The following is a 22353-nucleotide window of genomic DNA, read 5'->3' as shown; positions in this document are numbered from 1 at the left end:
AGTCAAATTTACAACCTTATTTTCTCTACACCTCAGTTTTCAATACCCTCCCTTATGGTGCAAACAGTGAGACTCAAAGAGGTAGATAACGGTTTGCCTTTTGATGATAAGTGATGATAATTTCAGGACAGGAATGTTCTCTCCACTTTACATGTCTCATGTTTCTTTTATTTCTCAAGTCCAATCTTTTCCCACTGGTCATGGATTTACATTTCCAACATCCATCTCAGATAATGCAATAAACATTCCTTTTTATCCCCCAACGGGGGATATGACCTGATTCCAACCCTCTTAATTGTGGACTGAGTTAAGTTCAGTCCCTCCTTTGGGTCTTTCACTTTCATGCCTTACTGTTGGTTTGGCTTATAAGCATCTGTTTGGGTGACCACCAGTGTCTCTGTCATTCCTGCCTGCTTGGCTTTCTTTCATCCACCCCTCCCTCCTTTTGCTTGTTTGTAATGCCTGAGAGTGAGGTGCCGCTATGAATATTTTGGTGGTCCCACATGTCTAGTCCTACCACGTAGCCTTCTTTTCCCTGAGGCTTTGTGATCTCACCCTTCTCAGTGCTACTGGAAAATGACTTTCATCTGGGTTGTTCAGAAATTTTAAAAAAGAATATCTCTCACTTTCCTCTCTCTCTTTACTTCTCTCTCTCTTTTTCCCTTTCCCTTCCCTTCTCCTTCTTCCTTCCTTTTTCCTTTCCTCCCTCTCCCTATTTCCCCCCCCTTTTTTTCTCTCTCTCTCTTTCCCTTTATTTCTTCTTCGCTTCCTCTTCCTTCTTTTGCCTCCCCATTACCTTTTCCCCCTTCTTCCTTTCCCCTTTTTTTCCCTTAGGGTTTAGATTTGGGGGAAAGCCCCCGCCAAAACATTTATACTGATCTCTATTCCATTACAAATTTCATCTAAGGAAAATATCTCAATGTTCTTGATGGAATAGAGGGGGAAAATGGGTAAAAAGAAAAACATGTGGGAGAGAGATAAACATTAGCATCATATGATATTGACCTAGAGTTACAGGCAAAATTTCTTGATTTTGTCATCTGGCACATCTGATTTCTAATCCAGTCCTACTGCCACCAGCCCTGTGACTTGTGGCTAGTTACTGAATCCCCTCCTAGACATTGTTTCCTTGTTTTAATTGGGAAATTATAATATTACTTACCCCGTCAGTTTGTGGTTAACAGTTAATGAGACAGTGCATGAACAACATTTATTTTACTACCTTGAACATGGTAATTTAGTTAACAATAGATAGCTATTTTTGTTACAACCCAGGAGTTGCTAGGTCTTATTTCTGCTTAGAACTAAGTAACCTCAAAGACTTAGACACTCAATCTTTCGATTCCCTTGTGTTTCATTGCTAATGAGAGTCAAATCAGCTCTTGAAAAACATAAGGGCTTGGGGTGCTAAGACCCTTATAGTGAAAAATCTGAGTACAACTTAGATTGTGTCTGCATGTTCTGTATTCCTGGATTCAACATTGGTGTTGAGGTAGTTGGCTAAGTCCTTGCATGCAGAACCCAAGGGTACAAAGAAAGAATCTCTGAAGGGGGCCAGAGAGTAGGTAACCCTGATTCAATCCCTGGTACCAAATTTAATCTACCAAACACCATCAGGAATGATCCCTGAACACAGAGTGAAGAGTAAACCCTGAACACTGCCAGGTATGACTCAAAACCACAAACCATCAAACAAAAGAATCCCTAAAGAAGCATGCTCAGCAGTTCAAACCTGTTGTTACAGGTCATCTTGGGTTGTACTTGGGTGGTTATCACAGACTCTCTTTATCTCCCTATAATACCCAGCTCCTGCCTTTGAGTATCAGGGCCCCAACTTTGCACTTTTTAATTTTTTTTTTTTTTTTTTTTTGCTGTCAGCAGGAGCCATCTGACTCTAGATACAACTGAGTTTCATTACTTTTTTCTGGGCCACTTGCAGTCAAGAGCTGACTGACATGGGGGTGCAAAATCTAGCTCTCTTCTTCTCAAGACTGTTCAAATTGAGTCCAGTTTATACCCCAAAACTGGTCAGGAAACAAAACCCACTATATGTCAATTTAGATGCTTCTGATGCTTTACCTTGTTGCTTTTGCTTTGTAGAAAATGCCTCTCAAGAACAGGCTGGTCATTGCCATCAGAAGCCCCTTTTCAGTTCTGCTTCTATGAATCCCAGCCAGGATAGAACAAAAGGTCATAGTAAGGCAAAGAACACAAGTATTTTGAACACCAAAGGTCTTTATTTCTATCATGTATTACTTCTCTGTAAATTAAAAGTTATTTTATAGATGTACACATGAATTTCTACTAGGAGTATAGAATTATTTCATAAGAAATGATGGATGTGTTCATTCATTCAAAACATATTTGTTGGCTTTTTCCACTCAGGTAAAGCTCATGTGCTCTTTTAATTTTTTTCTCTGTTCTAACTCTGTCTCTTGATATCTATATTTCCATCCCTTCACACTTCTCTTAAGTGAATTTCCTTAAATAGAACCATTTTAATATATCTTTCAGGACCTACTACAATGCCTGATAATGTTTGAAAAATCATACCAACAATTTAAGTATGTTTAAGAAATGGCAATGCCAATAATTGCTTTCCTTCATTAGCAAGTTATTATATAGTAGATTCTTTATATAGTATATATAATGATAGCACAAACCTGCAAAGTCAACATTATTTTGCTTTGTGTTGTAAGCCAACTAAGTTTCTGAAAGGTTAAAGAATTTGTCTAAGGTCAAATGAGCTCAGAGGTGGTGGCGGAGGTATTCATCTCATCTCAAGGTCTGCAAACTCTTTTAATAAGACTTAACTGCCTCTTTCATGGCCCATCATTTCCGTTATCTGTTTAAGTGTCTACATCCCCTCACCAGACTTGAGTTAATGGCAGGATGAGATATTTTTCATTTTATTATCCCCAGGCCTAGGGAGAAACTTGACATAAGAGATACCCAGAAATGTCTATAGAATGAGTGAGTGGAGCAATAAATAGAAACGAATGGCCAGAACTTGGGGGATGATCTGCTTTTGGAATGGATTCTATGTTCAAAAGAGCATTTTTGGGGCATAATTCCATTTTGCTCTGGATTCTCTATTCTAGACAAGATTGGTCAAAAGAGACATGAATCTAGCTTCTAGTCTCATTCATCTTACCGTGATTCAACAAATATCTTCTCTGGGCAAACTCATTGTTAGTTTCCAACTGACAGTCAAGCTTGGTCAGCCTCATATAGAAATGATATCACCCATGAGCGAAGCCCTGGATAATGATACCCATTTAAGAACAAAGGAAAAGAGTTTCTCACTAAAGTAGCCAGCTAGAAAATAATGACAGGTTACATTTTCCAGTCTATTTTTGATATCTAGTCAGGGGCATATCCTGTATATCCTGTTTTCTGTAAGTGTTCTAGGTTATTCGAGATATTGAAGGCAAGCATTAGGAATAAGTGCTTCATTGGACTTTATCAGTAAATTTCAGGCTGAGAGAGTCTATAAAGCGAAGAGCCAAGTAAATGTTTCCTTCAAAGGTCAGACAAGATAACATCTGACACCCGTATCTGTGCAGTGATTTGTTAGCTCCTGGTCTCAGAGAATTGCTCTTATTGATTGTGCAAAGTCAGAACACTTTGTTTCTACTGAATGACACTTCTTTTGGCTGTTGATGATTGGGTCATGGGGAAACAATTCATCCAAGCTGAGCCAATCAGGTCCTCACTCTAAGTAACATCCAGGTGTTGGAAGTTGAGTGGGGCCATAGGTTAGCTGTAGTAAAAGGATGACTTCTAAAACTCTTGTCACTGCTTCCTGCAGTTCTGTGAGTTGCATGTCTTAAAATCTTGCCAGTAAATTTCATTTCTCACCTAAACTAGTAAGATTAGGCTTCTGTTCCCTGCAATCAAAACCCACCTTAACTAAAATGCTTGGGGAAAAAAGTGAAAGGAAGACAGTTCAGTAGCCTCTTATCTGTATTGATTCTTCCTTTGGTGTATTTCCCTCTGATTCTTAAGAGGGAAATAGAGGAGGCTTCTGACACTTACAGTCTAGTGGGAGAGGCAGACATACACAAATCATTTCAGTACAATGTGGTAAGTGCTCTAATAGAGGTATGATGAGAGTGTAGCAGAAGCAGAAGGAGGAATTGTCTAACTCTGCCCAGGGGAGGGGGGAGAGGAAAGCTTCTCACAAGAGCTAGTTGTGAAGGGTGGGCGGAAGTTCTGATGTATTATCAGGAGCATCAGAAGAGTGTTAACAGCTTTTATTTTTCTTAAAAGGGTAAGAGATGAAATAGAGTAAGTGTAATTTACTTCTGTCTTTAAGAGGTGTTTTAGTCAAGGTAGTCTAGGTTTTCCTGTGATAACATATTAACCCTAGACTCACAGTGAATTAATCCAACACGTGTATTTTCTCCTTCCAACACGTGTACATAGTCAACAAAATAACTGGATGTGGTGGCCCTCATTGAGGGGCTCAGGGTAATAAAGGCTATCATCACAGCTTGTGGTAGCACTGCCTAGAATGGGACTCTTTATCACTCACTTTTACATGGTTGTGAAAATAAAATGTCTTATTCCAGAAATTACATGACATTTCTTGCCCAGTTCCTTGTTACAATGACTCCCATAACCTACCTCAGAATCCTTGGAGAAGGACATCCTTCTAATGAATCCCCAGAATCATGGGAGAAACACATCCTCTAATGTGCTGAGGAAAAAGGGAGTGCACTGAATATCTGAGACTTTTACAACCAAATCACTGGTTTTACACCCAGATTTTTAGTCCCTGAGCCCGAGATCCTGTCTTGCCTCACTTCCCCCAAGTCCCAGTCAGTCCTCTCAGGTTCCATCAGTGACACTCCATCAATGACATTTTAGCTGGAAACCATATTTCAGGGGGTCTATTAGGGTTCTCTGGGGGAGAGGACAGATTTAGTAAGATCTATTTGAGCCATGGTGGAAACACCAAAGGCAATTAGATAGGTTGCCCCTTCGAAGAAGGATAGGTGATTAAAGTCTATCTATTTCTTTTCACATTTCTCTAGTTCCCTTTAGAACCATCTTGGATTGAGTCACCTCAACTTGCAATTCATAATTAAGCAGAAAATATTATGACAGGATCAAAAATAAGACTTCAAACATGCTTCCTCTACCTCCAAAGTTGAATTTCTCATCAACCTTGACTTCTCTCTTCTTCAATAGATCAGATGCGACTTCACAGGAAATCCCATCAACTTTACTTTCAAAACACAGTGGCTTACAGATCCCGTATGCTCTTCCTACCTCATTACCTCCGTAACTCCTCTTTATGGTATATTCTTTGAAGCCTCAGAACACAGGTCCTCGAAGGCAAGTTTTTGCTTATTTGGTTTATTTTATATAAATACATATATTTATATCAAATTCAGCATCTATTCAACTTAAGTGGTTGATACCTCTAGGATAGGCCTGTGTGCTACTATAGGTTAAATAAATATTTATGGAACAAATTAATGAAGTCTGATTTCAAAAGCAATTGTTCTTAGGGTTTCCCTGTAGTGAACTTATCCCTATATCATCTTTGGATGTGAAGTACTTATCTTCAAGCCCCAGGAAAGTGTCAGATATACCAGAGTACTTCTAACAAACACCCAATACTAAGGAGAATAGTGAATCCACTTATGGGTTATCCCCAAGGAGTGAGACAAATTAAACAAATTCTACAGCTATATGAACAGAGACGAAAAATAAATTTGCCACAAGGAATGTGGGTTAATGCAAGATGATCCCACTCCTAGAAAAGAATATATAGACTGTTAGAAAGTTCTAGCAAGAATCTCAATGGGTCATTCATTATAGGCCAGAGCAGCAAACTATACGTTTTAGTCACAGGCTGGGTTCATGAAGTTCACACCAATTCTCCCATGATGGCCACTTGGACAGTCAATCCCTGCTCACAGAATTTGGCCTTTCTGCTTATGATGCTGCTATCAGCCTGCATCCTTCCACACATATTAAGGTATTCACATCCTTCTATACATGCTTCAGAGCATGTGGAGAAACATGAACAGAAAGACTAGGGTTATGAAAATAATGCAGCTTTCAGAATTGAACAAACCTAATGAAGACCTTGTATCTTTGCTATTTTATTTTCAAAATGTAGCTAATGATAGTTACATCATGGGGTTATTTTTTAATATAAATTATTTATTTAAGCACCATGATTACAAACATGATTGTAGTTGAGTTACAGTCATAAACAGAACACCCCCTTCACCAGTGCAACATTCCCACAGCCAATGCCCCCCCCCACTTCCCATCCCCTGCTTGTATACGAGACAGGCATTTTACTACAGCTACTTTCTTTTTTTTTAAAGTTTAGTTAGCTGTTTTTTTCCTTCTTAAAGGATAAGTGTTAAAGGAAATACAGTATTAATGGTATGAGAGTGGCACTCGCCATTGTTTGCATAGGCCCAGCAATATACGGGGAAAACAGAAAATAAAAGCCTTTGCCTAAATACAAAGAGATCTCACCTCTGAAGTTTTCCGGCATAAGACTGACTCTGGGCTCCAGGTATACGAGGCTGCCCAGCCCCTAAGTCATTCTCCGTGGTCCTGGTGAAACTTTTTCACACATTAGCTGTTGTTGGTGTCAGGTTCCTGTAGTTAAAGATTCTGGTTTTTGTGAATTTTCTTCATCAAAGTCAGGCTGATATGGAGCGTCCTCTAGTTTCACCTCACCATTAGATGAGAGACCTGCCCTGCAAGGAGGTTGTTGGTGTTAAATGTCGTCTGGGTGTTAAGAGAGCACTCTTTGGAGTAAATCATTGCCAGAGCAGCGGTAGGGTCTTCCTTCCGTGGTAGAGGTTTGCTTCCTGGTAATGTTATACACAATTGTGGTTATTTCCATAGATGGTATCCATGGTTCAGGGGTGTATGGACAATGCCCATTCTTCTGAAGCCTGAGCCAAGTCATTATGCCAATGTTCAGGGTATAATAAGGTGATGAGCCAATGGGGGAAGGAAAGAATAGAACACAGACATTCTGTATATTGTAAACATAGATAAAACCCTATGATATCCTATTAAACTATTTATACCATCTACCCCCAAGAGGTTTGAGAATGGACACTGGTGGGAAGGAAAGTTGGTAGCGACTTCCCCAAGATAGCTCCTCTTGTGCAGAGTGGGGCTTGGGTAAAGCCTGGGGTCCCCTTTAATCTCCTCCCCAGCACCCACCTTGCCGGCCCTCTGGGCGGTGGCATAGGGATAGCCCCAGAGTCTGGGAGGAAGGAGAGGGAAGACTGTTGTGGGGAAGCTGAGCTCCGCAGCCTCCCCTAAACTTGGCAGAAGGGCCTTTGCCAGAGCCTTGCTATTCCCCATGCTGGCCAAGGCTTCCACTCCCTAAAGAGGAAATTAGTTCCTTAGTTGTGTTGGAAGCCGAAAGTTTACCAGCCTGCTCCTCGCCATTACCTCTCTTGTGAAGAGTAGGGGTTGAGGAAAGCCTGGGGTCCCCTTTAAACTCCTCCCCAGCACCCACTTCGCTGACCCCCTGGACGAGGGCCCAGGGATAGCCCCGGAGTCCGGGAAAAAGGAGAGAGAAGGCTATTGGGAGGAGGCCGAGCCCCATAGCTTGCCCTAAACTTGGCAGAAGGGCCTTCAGCCTGGAGCCCATGCTGGTCCCATCATGGAGTTATTAAGAAGATTAAATTACATAGTTGGTGTGAATATGCTAACATAGTCCCTGACACTAATTTGGTTCTGGGTCAATGCCTAATCTCATTTGATATTTTTGGTCACCTGTAAGCACATTCCTATTTTCTGTGAATACTAGTCCAGTATGACACCTGTTGCTTATGATGTCTTCTTTCTCCTGATACCCATGACTGAATCCATCTTCCAGGGAACCTATTTTCAGGGTTTAACTCAAGATAGGAATTGGCTTCACCCTTGGAAGAGAAAGAATTTTTCTAGAGTCTTGGGTGAAGGAAATAACTTTTAACTAAATATATCAGAGTGAATCTGCAGGGAAACCATGCCTTATTCTTAGTTCTACTTGGCCAAAATCTATATTATTTTGGTTTTGGGGTCACATCCGACAGCATTTAGGAGTTACTCCTGGCTTTGCACTCAGAAATCACCCCTGGCAGGCTCAGGGGACCATATGGGATGCCGGGATTTGAACCACCATCCATCTGCATGATAGGTAAACACCCTACTGCTGTGCCATCTCTCCAGTGCCCAAAATATTTCTAATAAAAGTCCATCTGCCAGCTGCTCAACTTTATAAAATGTCCTTTAAAGACCAATCATTTCATTAGAAAATAAAGAATAGAGACTATATGGAGAAGATGTAAAGAGTGATACCAAAGACTTTATAAACTATCCTTAGAAGACCAATCATTTCAGTAGAAAAAATATAGAGAATATGTGGAGATGATGTAAAGAGTGATAACAAAAACAGGTGACAAAACAAAAGACTAATAATTTTCACCAACTAAAATCTATTAATGTGTTCATCAACATATTTTGAAAAGAAAAATTTAAACATCAGTGTGAATTACTTGCATCTAATAAAGAGTACTTGTGATAAAATCAACTATCCCATTAAAAATTAATGGATATTAAGTACATTATAAATATAAATGCAATAAATAAGTAAAAATGTATAAATCAGTATGCATATATTTTGATACATCAATAGTCGTGAATGAGCACAAATATTTGTCTGTTAGAATATTTAATTGAAGCATTGATTTATGTTTTTAATTTGTAAAAAAGATGAATGACAAAAGAAACTTAATTCTCACAACCAGTGTTTTGATCTTGTTTTCTTCCTATGCTCCCAGGTCCTACTATTTGGCTCCCACTCTATGTGTTCTCCTTTATGAGATTTTCACTTGTGGTCCTTGTCATATTGTGGGAACCCACAGATGGCATTTGACGCAGGTTGAGATATACTGCTCTCTCACAAAGATGATCAAGTCATTAGGTATGAAAGTGGGGACAAGGTGTTGGCAATAATAACCCAGCTGTTTGATTATGTCTATTTATTTAACAAACTTTGACAAAATACATGTCATTTAGTGTAGACTTACAGCCCTTAGGATGGGCTTGGATGGTGGAGATGGAGGCCTTTGTCCTTAGGCCCCGGCCATGTGGCTCCATCCCCCATTAACCGTAGGGTCATTATCTTCAGGTGGTCGAGGTGGGAATCAGACTCACTCAGACAGGCTTCATGAGAGATAACATCTTGATTGCCCTGGCCAACATCTGTGTGGCCTATATCATAAACCTATTTAAGCACTTGCCATTCTTAGCTAGCCTGCATCTTACTTCTTTCATCCATGTCTCCTCCAACCTCCATCCTGGCAAAAGACCTTAATACCCTGGGTCAAAGGCCTTATCTAACATTCCCAAGACTCCTCCCAGGAATGGGCGGGGTCTTGCAGGTAGAGATACATGTAATATCCGAGGTGGAGTCACAATTTAGCTGTCCTGATGCCTGGATTAACAACACAACATCTCAACCATCAGAGGAGACACAGTTATACATTTGATAGTGGGGTGGTTCGAACTCAAGGTGACCATACTCTTCCTGTTATCCCACTTGAAAAAATTTATCCTGACATGCACTCCAAATTTGGGAGTATCAATCATAGCAACTAGCAGTTCTCCAGCTTGAGTAAAAGTTCTAGAAACATCAGCGGTATTTGTTGAATCTCCAAACTGAAGAGGAGTATGCCTCCACTAGCCACACTTTGTAATAATATTACCACACATTTAACAGCTTAAAACACTAATGTGTTTGATATTATGGTGCCTTTGCTTAGGGTCTTAGTACAGTTGAACTGGGTTTTCTACTTCAGGTTCTCATAAAGGCTGCAGTTAGGTGTTGGCCTGGCCAACATTTCATCTGAAAGCTCAACTGTGGCAGTCAGCTTAAGGAGTTCCTGTGGGCTGATAGTTTCCGTTTCTTTCTGGGTGCTGAACACAAGTCCCCCTCTGTTCCAACAACTTGTTAGCTAGGACCTCCTCAGATTCTTTCATGTTAGGTCTCCCCCCAAATAACCAGTGTGTAACCAATGTCATAAGAGAAGAGAGTCATTTATCAAGACAGAATCTATAGTCTTGGGCACCAATCATGAAGTTAACCTTTACTAAAGTCCATTGGTTAGAAGTGAGTCACAGATCCTGCCCACACTCTAGGAAAGAGGATTGGATACCTATGCTTTAGGAAATGAGATAGATAATGCAGAATCATTTTAGAGTAAAGCAGGATGCAAGCTGAGGGATATTTTACATGTACAATGGGTTGAATACATGTTTTCCATGTGGGAGGACTTAGGTTTAGCCCCTAGCACCATGCCTGATCCCCTGAGCACTGCAGGAGCAACTCCCCAGCCCCACAAATAAATATATGAATAAAAGAAAATGAGATAAGAAAATATTTGCAAACTAAACAAAATACATATGCCAGAAAATAAAACCAGTCCACCCAGAGCCTCGATATTAGAACACACACACACTCTCTCTCTCTCTCTCTCTCACTTTCTCTCTTTCTCACTTATTCACTCACTCACCTCCATGCTTTTATTTTTATTAGATCTGAAACATTTGCCAAATTTCACACCCCCATTGTCTACTCTGTTAGCTCCTAGCTCTGTCTAAGTTGCCCTCTTCTCTTTTGAACTTCTGTGAGTGTGAGCTCCTGGCATTTAAAGCAGACCAGTCTGCTGATTAGTATTACATTTCAGGAGTTTTAAAAACTCCAAATTTGGAGGTACATGGACTCTCATTAAAAAGGCATTTGATAAAAATTAATCCCTTCAGGAATATCCTAGATTCAGAAGACAGCTTGCAGTCTCTCATTAGATGGTATAAGTGTGGGGTCTTCTGAGAAGGTGGCAGGTCTCCCTGGGTTTGACTTAGAGGCCCCTAGTGAGCAGCTATGCAGTCTGGAGACCTGACTCCAGCAATTCTAAAATCAGAGTAAAAGATGCAACACAGCTTTGAACTCAGAGACTACAGCCCATCCCCAAATCCCTCACTAAACTCCTTAGTTTCAATTCTTTCCCTTGAGCGTGAGAATGTGTCTCACAGCTCACCCCACAGATTACCCCCAATCTTCCATTGACCCAGCAAGGAGAATCACTGGACATGTGAGGTACACATAGAAGAATCCCAGGATAGAACAGCTCTGAAGGACTCGTTTTCTACCTTTCTGAGGGAGGGTCATGTGGGGTTGTGAATCCATCCAGTGAGGACTCCAACTTTAATCTCTGACTAACCCATTTACAAAGGCTTTTATGTAACTCAATCATCAGTAAAAGATGGCAGCTCTTTGCTTTCCTAAATTTGTTCGTGCTTTGAAAAGAAAATACATGCAAGTGCTTTTTAATAAAGAGTCTGAAAGTAAAACAGGGACTCCAGATAAAGCAAACCCTCCACCTCGACCCCTGGATCTGGGTCCCAAGCCTGGGGCAGCTGCTATTCCATTTTCCAGGGGGAAGAAGGATTGCTGTCTTTTCAGTTTCTAATTCAGTCTCAAAAATAGCCAAAGGCCATATCGAGCCCACAATAATGTAATTAAAATGAGTGATGGGGTTGTGAACACAATATGTCGGAAGGAAACAAAGATCACAGATGCAAATTCATATCTGCACACACACAGAGATAAACAACCCGTGTAAGTCTGTATGTCTGCGTGTGTGCATTATGTGTATGCGTTAGGAGTGCAAGTGTGGGCATCATGTGCATGTGTATGTGTGTGTGCATGTGTGTGTGTGTGTGTGTGTGTGTGTGTGTGTGTACAGGCGCGCTGGGTCCCTTGTCTCTCTGAAAACTTCAGTCAATTCCATAAACATTTATTGCATGCCATGTGCCAGACCCTGTTCCCAGTGCTCAGGGTTATACTGAGATAAATCATATAAGGTCCCTGGCTTTGGGGAACTTACAATAAGAATAAGTCACATTTGATTGGCCCCTTTCCCTTTACAGGAGAATTTTCAGGCACGTTATGTCATAACTCAGGCTGCATGCAGCCCAAGGCATGCTGGGATTTGAGCAGCCAGGCTGGTGAGGGGGCAACATAACTCTGAGGGGTGGAGATAAAACCAACAGCTGAGGCTTGGGACTCCCAGAACAGGGGAAAGCTGGTAGCCCAGCCCTCCCATCCATCCCTGAAGGTTTAGATAAGCTTCTTCCTCCATCAAAGAGTGAATGTTTGTGGATCAGAATTGCTGGTTCGCTCATCCACAGCCCTGCTTCAAAGTTTAGTTCTGTCACAATTACAAGTGTGATCCAGGGTAAATGGCCTAACCTGATGCATTCAAAGCAAGAAAAGGCAGTTTCTCCTTTCATCGGTCAGGTATTTAAAGAAAATATTCCAGACACCGGACAGAGCATGTTTAAAGATTCTGAGGTGAGACAGGAGAGGTAGGCAATAGTCTGGTTACGAGGAAGTTATGACCATGGAACACTGAATGCTGTAGCAATCCTACTGAGCCCTTCTTTCAAGGAAGGACTTGTTAATATGCCACAGAGATATGGATATTATTATGCAGAGTGGAATGAGTCAAGGGGAGAGGATAGACATTTCACTCATTTGTGGGATACATAGATATAAAAAAAGATAGCATGGTAATAATATCCAGAGACAAGAGAGATGAGGGCCAGGGGGACCAGTCCATGGTAGGAAGTTTGCCACAAAGAACAGGAAAGTGCAGTTAGAGCAGAGAAAAGATCACTATGATAGAGATAGTTGGAAATAATCACTAAGGACAAAAACAGGTGCTGAAAGGGATAAAATTCTATACATGATACCCCTTCATTAACAATAGTGCAAACCAAAGTGTCAAAAAGGGAGAGAGAGAGAGAGTGAGAGGGAGAGAGAGAGAAGAGGAGACAGAGAGGGAAAGAGAGAGAAAGAGAGAGAAAGAAAGAGGTGAAGTGTCTGCCCAGAGGCAGGTAGGGTGGAGGGTGAGAGGAAAATTGGGGACATTGGTGACTGGAAATGTGCACTGGTGAAGGGTGGTGTACATGGTATGACTGAAACTCATCATGAACAACTTTGTGACCATGGTGCTTATATAAAGTGATCAGAATTTGGGCACAGCAGGTAAGGTATTTGCTTGCATGCAGCTGACCTGGGACTGACACAGGTTCAATCCCCAGCATCCCATATGGTCCCTTGATCCTACCAGGAGTGAGTTCTGAGCACAGAGTGAAGAATAATGCTTGACCACTGCTGGATGTGGCCCAAAAAACCGATATGCAAAAACATTAAAATTAAAAAAAAGAATAGCATAATACCACCTGAATACAACAGCACAACCACTGTGCACATGTAGCAGGAATTACATGTACAAGGTAGTGGAGGCAGACTAGGAAGGGGAGGCTTTCCTAAGAAAATTAAAGTCAACTGAAGACTACACTCCTAGCTAGGTATTTAATAAAAACTATTTGTAGTGATTCTCAATAGTAATAGGTTTCTAAAAATTTTGTGTACCCCTTGCCATCACTTCTCAAGCTTCTGTGTGACCACCACGAAGCCAAGTAGCAGAGCACTTCCTAGCAGGTACAAGGCCAGTGCTCAGCAGGCCACAGTGGAGAGTGACCTGACTCTGTATCATTATCTCCTGGGAAACAGTTTTAACTCTTTTTAATGCTGGTGATCAATAATGACCTCAATCTGTATTTGTAGTTCTGAAATAGAACCAGGACTGAAATCCCCACTAACTCACAAATGGTCTCTGAGCAGTAGAATAGGGATTTAGCGGTCAAGACTGAGTAATGATTTCTAGAGCTGGGGAAGTAGCTCTAAGTTTCTGAGAATATGCTCTGCCGGAGCCCCTGGTTATCTGTTGGGGCTGACACAGTCTCTTGAGTTCTACTGGGAACCACTGAACTGAGAATAGCCCTGAAGCACCAATGAGTGGGACTCAAAAAGGAAAAATAAAAGACAAAGAAGTAATATCCACATCAGTGATTACCAGTCCTGAATGAACATTTAGAATGAGCTGGGGAGCTTTTAAATTTCCCCAGATCTGAGCTAAATCCCCTAGACATAGACCAGTTAGTTACATAAGAGAACCCCAGGTGGTACGAAAAGAACATCTGATGCTTGAAAATGAGCTTGAAAAAAGGAGAGAAGAGGAAAGCTTTAATATATTGCAGTGAAATTGTAAGACTGACTTTGTAAAAGGATTATTTTTCAATATACTTATTTATTTCTATTCTTTTAGAGCTATAGTACTGGTTCTTAATGTGTGTGTGTGAGTGAGTGAATGAGTGAGTGGTGTGTGTGTGGGGGGGGTGTGGGTGTGGGTGGGTGTGGGTGTGGGTGTTTGGGTGCAAGGTTTGTTCACAATCAGCTCGGGAGCTCTTTGTTGCAGTGCATAGTTACTTTTGTTTATTTTCGAGAGGTATTTCCTGAGATGTGAGCCTTGGGCAAGTTTATAATTTTGTTTGTTCTCATACTCTTCCCCAATGAGAAATAAAAGCGGGAGGTGGATAGTGAAGGTACATGTCTTGCATGCAAACACCACTAGTGAGATCCCTGGAAAACACACGTACTCAAAGAATTATTGGCTACAGCCCTCGAGTCTTACCCCAACCAAACAATACAAGGTGTGTCCCTGACACTGCCTGGTGACATTAAGTGTGGCCTAGGCAATATCCCTGAGCCCCAGGACCCAAACAGAAATGCTTCCTTGTGATCTCACATCGAATTTCCTGCTAAATGGTGATACCCCTTAGAAGAGGCCCGAGCCCTCCCAATACTTCTAAAGAGAACCCCCTAAATAGAAAACAAATCTAAGCAGCAAAAAATTTAAGACAGGGCGACATTCATGAAAATAGTTATACAACACAATAGCTAAATCACTAATGGAGCAGTAATGGAGCTAGGATATGCAAATTAATGGAAGATAAAATTTCCAGAACTTGGTAAAGTGCCAAAGACATTATGAAAGTAAAAGTGATATTTCTAATCAGAGGAATTATTTATAAATGATGTTAAGATACATGACAATCATTTCAGAAAATATTCCAACCTCACATCATACACTAGAATCAATTCCAGGTGATTTTTAAAGTTTTATGTGAAAATAAAGTTGTATAAGTGCTTGAAACCATTTGAAGACAGTAATTTTAGAATTTGGCATGAGGAAAGATTTTCTAAGTATGCCACTAAAAGCAGAAAACAAAGGAGAAGACTGCCAAGTTTAATACTAAAAACCGATAACTTACCTATGTTAAAAACCATTGTAAATAAAATTTAAAACCAAATAATATACACTGAAGAATATATTTGCTACATATGAAAATAGCAGGTAGGGAGTTTTACCTTGCACATGGCTGACCCAGATTTAAACCATGGCATCCCATGTTTATTCCACCAGGACTGATCCTTGAACACAGAGCCAGAAATAACTCCTGAGCACCACTAGGTGTGACCCAAAAAGAAACGACAAAGTAGCCTTAATATTAAAACAAGAACCTTCAACTCAAAAGGAGATTATTATGCCAACAGAGGAACAGTAAATGGGCAGAAATGAATGTAAGTGCAGTTCACAATGTCTAAGGAAAAAGTTGACTTTATATATGCAAGAAAACTCAATATCCATTTGTGATTAGAATCCTCAACAAAGTTCAGATAGTAGGAAAATACTTTCAAAATGAAAAAGACCATATACAGCAGAACTTACAACTGACATCATACTGAATGGAGAATAACTAGAAGCTTTTCTTTTATATATATATATATAATTTAAATACCTTGATTACATACATGATTGTGTTTGGGTTTCAGTCATGTAAAGAACACCACCCATCACCAGTGCAACATTTCCATCACCAATGTCCCAAATCTCCCTCCTCCCTACCCAACCCCTGCCTGTACTCTAGACAGGCTTTCCATTTCCCTCATACATTCTCATTATTAGGACAGTTCAAAGTGTAGTTATTTCTCTAACTAAACTCATCCCTATTTGTGGTAAGTTTCCTGAGGTGAGCTGTAACTTCCAGCCCTTCTTTCTTTTGTGTCTGAAAATTATTATTGCAAGAATGTCTTTCATTTTTCTTAAAACCCATAGATGAGTAAGACCATTCTGAATTTCTCTCTCTCTCTCTCGGATTTATTTCACTCAGCATAATAGATTTCGTGTACATCCATATATAGGAAAATTTCATGACTTCATCTCTCCTGACAGCTGCATAATATTCCATTGTGTATATATACCACAGTTTCTTTAGCCATTCGTCTGTTGAAGGGCTCTTGGTTGTTTCCAGAGTCTTGCTATGGTAATAGTGCTGCAATGAATATAGGTGTAAGGAAGGGATTTTTGTATTGTATTTTTGTGTTCCTAGGGTATATTTCTAGGGGTGGTATAGCTGGATTGTATTTTCAACTAAGTTCAGGTGCAAAGAAAAGATAACAATTCTCATCATTTTAATTCAACAAAGTATAAGTAGAGCTAGTCAGAAAAGTTAAATAAGAAAAAAATGAAATGAAAGGAATCTGCATGTTAAAATGTACTAGTACCACCATTTTCATATGTCATAATAGTATATATAGATTACCACTAAGAACTATTAGAAACAATAGATCAGTAGTGAAATTTTAGGCTACAAAAGCAACATGCCAAAATCTGCTTCCAAACAATGATGTAGAAAAAGAATAAAGAAAACAATCCCATTTATAATTGCATCAAATATAATTAAGTTCTTAAGAAATGTAAAATCTATACAACAAAAAGGGGACCTAAAATATAGCCCAACAGTCTAAGATCATGCTTTGAATGCAGGAGACCCAGGTTTGATCACTGGCACCACCTGGTCTCCTGAGCACCACCAGTGCCATCACCGAGCAACACTAAACAAAAACTGTAAGACATTGATTTTAAAAATAAAAAACATTGAGATCTCAGTGAGTATAGTAGGTAGGGTGTTTGCCTTGTAGTGGCCAATCCAGGTTTGGCCCCCAACATCCCACGTGGTCCCATAGAGATAATTCCCAGATTCAGAGCCAAAAGTAAACCCTAAGCTCCACTGAATATGGCCCCAAAACTAAAATGAATGAATGAATGAATAAATGAATAAAGAAAATGTTGAGGGGCCAGAGCAAGTGTATTGCAGGTAGGGCACCTGCCTTGTGCACTTCTAACTTGGGTTCAATTCCCGAGCACCACCAGGAGTAATCCCAGACCACAGTTAGGTATGCAAAACAAACAAAAGGTAAAACAAAACAAAACAAAACAAAACAAAAAACTAGCGTAACAAGCCAACATCAACTCTTTAAAAACTAATTTAAGTGAAATGAAATAGAAAAGAATGATATAAATGAACTAGCACACATAAGAAACAGTTCTTATTAGGAGGAAATGAGGAAATGCAAATTAAGACAATAACAAAGCATCACCAACATTACAAAACATCTCCAAAGTAACTGTTAATAATAATGGGATCATAACCATTTGACGTTGGAAGGTTGGAGAGATATTCCCATGGATGGAGCCCCAAAGCCATTTCTAAGACTTCACACTGGCAGTATTTAAAGTTAAAGCCAACCAATGATATTTTAAGATGCTTCTCACAAGGGTAAAAAGTCAGTAAAGACTGCTGGAAGAATTTGGCTACAAGTACAATGTTTCTTTTTCTTGAGAAAAATGACTAAGCAGTTATAACATAATATTAACAGTTGTTAATTGTACATGCTGGGCATGTGGGTGTCTATTATGTTGTTCTTTGTACTTGACTGTAACTTTAAATTTTTTCCAGATTGTGGTCAAATATGTCGTTGCAGGAAAATAATGGGCGGCATAGGGAAATAGTCACAATATGTTTTGAATGAGAATTAACCAGATTACAAGAAGTCTTTAAGAATGATAGCAAATTTATCTCAAAAAAGCACAGATTGCAAAGAAAAAAATTGATGTACTGAGCTATTTTCTCATCGTAGGTCCATGTATAATTTCTGTTTTCTTCCTTGCATCTCTCTGTATTCTCTGGAGTAAACATGTATCATTTTGAAGCTTACGAAAACCAACATCTAAACATATTCAAGACGCATGTCTTTTTTTCCTAAATTCCCAGACGCTGAGCATAAATAAAATTCCATTTTAAGCCTGCAAAGGTAGTTGTGAAGAACTCATATCTGTCACATTGGTCTCGCATTGACCTTCTTCGTGAGAAAAATAGAACAAAGTGAATAAGATTGAGTCCTTTATCTTAAATTATTTTTGTTTATTATATATATTTTATAATTTTGGTTCTTAGAATAGTCTTAAAATTTATGGTATTGGCATACAAAATTACAACACATCCATGATCGCCCCCTGTTGGATCTTCTTTCTAAATTCCCTGTAACCCCCTACTATTTGGTAATTGGTTATGTATTCCATGACTGGTCAGTTGTTGTTCAATGTTGCCTATTTTTGTTTTGTCTCTCTGTATTCCATGGATAAATGGTATTTGTCTTCTTGCTGGTGTATTTCTGTAATATTATACCCTCTGATTCCACTCATGTTACAGCAAACTACATGGTTTTATCCTTTCTTACTGCTTCACAATATTCCATTATGTATTTAAACCACAACACCTTTTGTGTTGTTGTTGGAAGCATACCCAGTGGTGCTCAGGGTCTATTCTCAGGGCTCTCTCCTGAAGGGTTCATGAGACCATATGTGGTAACTTGGATGGAAACCAATGCAAGGCAAGCATCTTATCCACTGTTATAGCTCTCCAACCAACTTTTTAATATTTTGGTTATTTCTGGAAATTATTGTTCTAAAAACTGCAATGAACATTGATGCACATTTTCCTTTTCAAACTAATGTTTTTGTGTTTGGGAAAGTCAGAACTGAGTTATATGGGAGCTCTATTTTTGCTTTGAAAACGCTCCATATTTTTTCTCATTGAAGCTGAACCTGACAACATATCCACCAATAATGAATGAGGCTTCCTTTTGCAGTGCTTTTTTCCTCCTTGTTGTGAAAAATATATTATCATTGTTGTTAAATAGTTCATTGTTTTTTTAATTTGTATTTCTCTAATAATAGTGGTGATGAGCACTTTTTCATATGCTTACTAACCAGCCAGGCAGAGATCTAATTAGGAAAGTGTTCATCTCCTCTCTCCATTTTTTGATGGGGTTATTGGATTTCTTTTGTTATGGATCTCTGTGAGTGCTTTATAAATCTTGGATATTTGCCCTTTATCTGATGTGTGTGAGAATATTTTCTCCCCTTCAGTAGAGTGTCTGTTTATTTTCACTTGACTTTTTAGTTTCTTTTACCTTAAAAAAAACCTTTCAAATTTGATATGATTCCATTTGTTTATTTTTGTTTGTCATTGTCTTTGTCCTAGATGACACTGATATTTTTATTTTTCAGTATTTGGTTTATTTTTATATTGAAAAACATGATTTAAGAAGTTATTGATAATTGATTTTTAGGCATATAATCTTTCAACACTAACCCCACCACTAGTGTCAACTCTCATCACTAGTATTCCCATATTTCACCATAAGCCTGCCACCTTGACAGACATATTACAAATATACTGATCTATTATGGTTGCTTCCAGCAGAGTTCTAATGTCTTTATCCACTCTATGAATGAGCATCATATTTAGCAAGATCTTGGGGTGCTAGTGATAGAAATAAAAACCATAATATGTGCAAAAATAACTAACTCAAAAAGCTGGTCATATGAGATGGGGTGGGAGGGGTTGAGACTCAAGTAGTGTCCAGAGACCCACGAGGCTATTAAGAATAATATTTTTCCATCTCTCATGCCTCCCTTTCTGTGGGCTTCATTTTCAGACCAGCTCCACTAAGATGGCACCAGGCCTTAGGAATGTACATTGCAGCTCCATAATTAGATATCCATGTCTGCTAAGACCAGGAAAAATGAACACAGTGCATACTTCCACCTGCTGAACTCATATCTTCACTACAGAGTTTGAGGGAGAATGGTCTCAGGACATGAAAGAAGAAGAAGGGTGATTCTCTAGGGGAAAAACAACGAGACGATTATAGGTGGTTTGATGCTACACAGGGCTACTGTAACAGGTGCTCTCTTCAAGTGTTTATGCACATCCTAATGATGCCCTGAGTGGGAAATTGCCTACAAATGAGTTCTATCAATGGTTACAGTGCAATGTGCCTTGGGAGATCTCTTAGCTACCATCAGATTTTCTTAAAAGTATCTTGATTGGGATGGACCCAAAAAATCCTTTGGCCTAGTTTTGCTATCCAAAATTCCCTTTCAAATGTCTCATCCTTTAGCATCCTTAAACCCTTTTCTTAGGTTCATAGTTTCTAATTATCAGCCTTTGGCAAATATACATTTACTTATTGAGCATTGTGGGGGGCATATGGTTATTGCAAGATTATTTTCTTGCTTTATAATATCATTTATTTTGAATGATAGTGTAAGTAACATGGTTGTAAATGTGTTAGTGTTTTTTTGCTTTTGATGTACAAAGTTACTGTACCACTTCTACCCACTACTACCTCCACTATTGTGCTAATAACACGTCTAGTCTCCCTCTTTCTTTCTTTCTCCTCTCCAATCACTGCTTGGTAATGTGCATTTTTCAATCCCAGGCAGAGTTTTGTCATTCTTTGGTACCTTCTATTTCCTTGTTTTTGTCTCTGTAAGCCACAAATGAGTAAGATTTATTTTTACATTGCTTGAGGTGGCAAATCTGTCTTACTTGTTGCTGTATCTCCAATGTCTAGAACACTCCCAGGGACAGAGAAGGTGCTAAATTATTATTTATTAGGTCAGTGCAAAGAGAAAAATTGGTAAAACAATGAACAATGCAAGAATGGATAAGGTTGGTTGCTTGTTCGAGTCTCCAAGTGTTGCTCAGAGGTTCTAGGGATCCCTCCATCAATCCTTGGCCAACCAGACCAAACAGTTGGATGCATGTGCCCAAGAACACAGTGCTACTCTGGTTCTACAATAGCAGGGACCACCAGAACCTTACCAGGCAATGCTAGGATTGGGATGGGGGATGACAATGGATCCCTTGTGGTCAAGGAATCAAATCAGGGTTGGCTGCATTATCCCTAATTATTTGTACTATATCCCCAGTGGCAGGATGAATAAGATAGATAAAAGCACAAATGAACAGATTTACTTCTGATTTTCACAAAGAAGATCCCCCTTGAAAACTTTGTTCCTACAGTAATATCCCACCCTACCCCTATAGCAGTGTAAAATCAACTCATAATTCAAAGTTTAAACTGCTAAGAGAAAACAAAAAGGGAACAAATATAAATAAAACAAAGAAAACACATACACACACACACACACACACACACAAACAATCTGGTTAAACAAGGTAAGTTTATCATTTGCCCATCAGATGAGCTTACTTTCTAAACCTTCTGTCCTGGTCCCATTTCACAGACTGACTTGACACAACTCTTACCCCATATCTGGTGGAACCACCATTCTTCTTTGGAGAGAGCCATTTCTTCACCAAGCTTCCGACTAGATATGCTTACTATAAGATTGTGTCTTGGGGCCGGAGAGATAGCATGGAGGTAAGGCATTTGCCTTTCATGCAGAAGGTCATTGGTTTGAATCCCGGCATCCCATATGGTCCCCCGAGCCTGCCAGGAGCGATTTCTGAGCATGGAGCCAGAAGTAACCCCTGAGCGCTGCTGGGTGTGACCCAAAAACCAAAAAAAAAAAAAAAAAAGTTGTGTCTTGCCTTAATATCACTTGAGAGCATCTTGAGGGAGCCTGGGCCATTCTTCCAGCTCTTTCCTACCCTCCTTGTTCTGATCTGCAAGCCACACACTTTACTAAAAGTAGCGCCCCAATATACTTCTTTTTTTTTTTTTTACTTTTTTTTTTTTTTTTTTTGGTTTTTGGGTTACACCCGGCAGTGCTCAGGGGTTACTCCTGACTTCACACTCAGAAATCGCTCCTGGCAGGCTCAGGGGACCATATGGGATGCCGGGATTTGAACCGATGATCTTTTGCATGAAAGGCAAATGCCTTATCTCCATGCTATCTCTCCATCCCCACCCCAATATACTTCTAACCAGACCCTCTGCTCTAGAAGAAATGGAGAAGTGAGTCTCCCCAACTACACTCAGCCCTGTGGCAATGCCTAACTTTAAAATTCAAACAATATTCAGACCCAACACCCACACAGAAACAAAAGAGAAGTCAAGAGAAAGGCAAATCATTCCTTCCCAACAGTGAAGGAAAGGGTTCAAAGACCAGAGAGCTAAGGGACATTTTCTCTGTACCAACTTCTGTTATTCACAAGTACTTTCCTAACTTCCTGATATACTTGCAAGAAGAGAGAGGCAGCAGGAAAGAGGTTTGGGAAAACAATTCAAGGAACAAACAG

This window comes from Suncus etruscus, chromosome 15, assembly GCF_024139225.1.
Source record: "Suncus etruscus isolate mSunEtr1 chromosome 15, mSunEtr1.pri.cur, whole genome shotgun sequence".
NCBI classification, from domain to species: Eukaryota; Metazoa; Chordata; class Mammalia; order Eulipotyphla; family Soricidae; genus Suncus; species Suncus etruscus.
Note: the sequence above shows the minus strand (reverse complement) of the source record.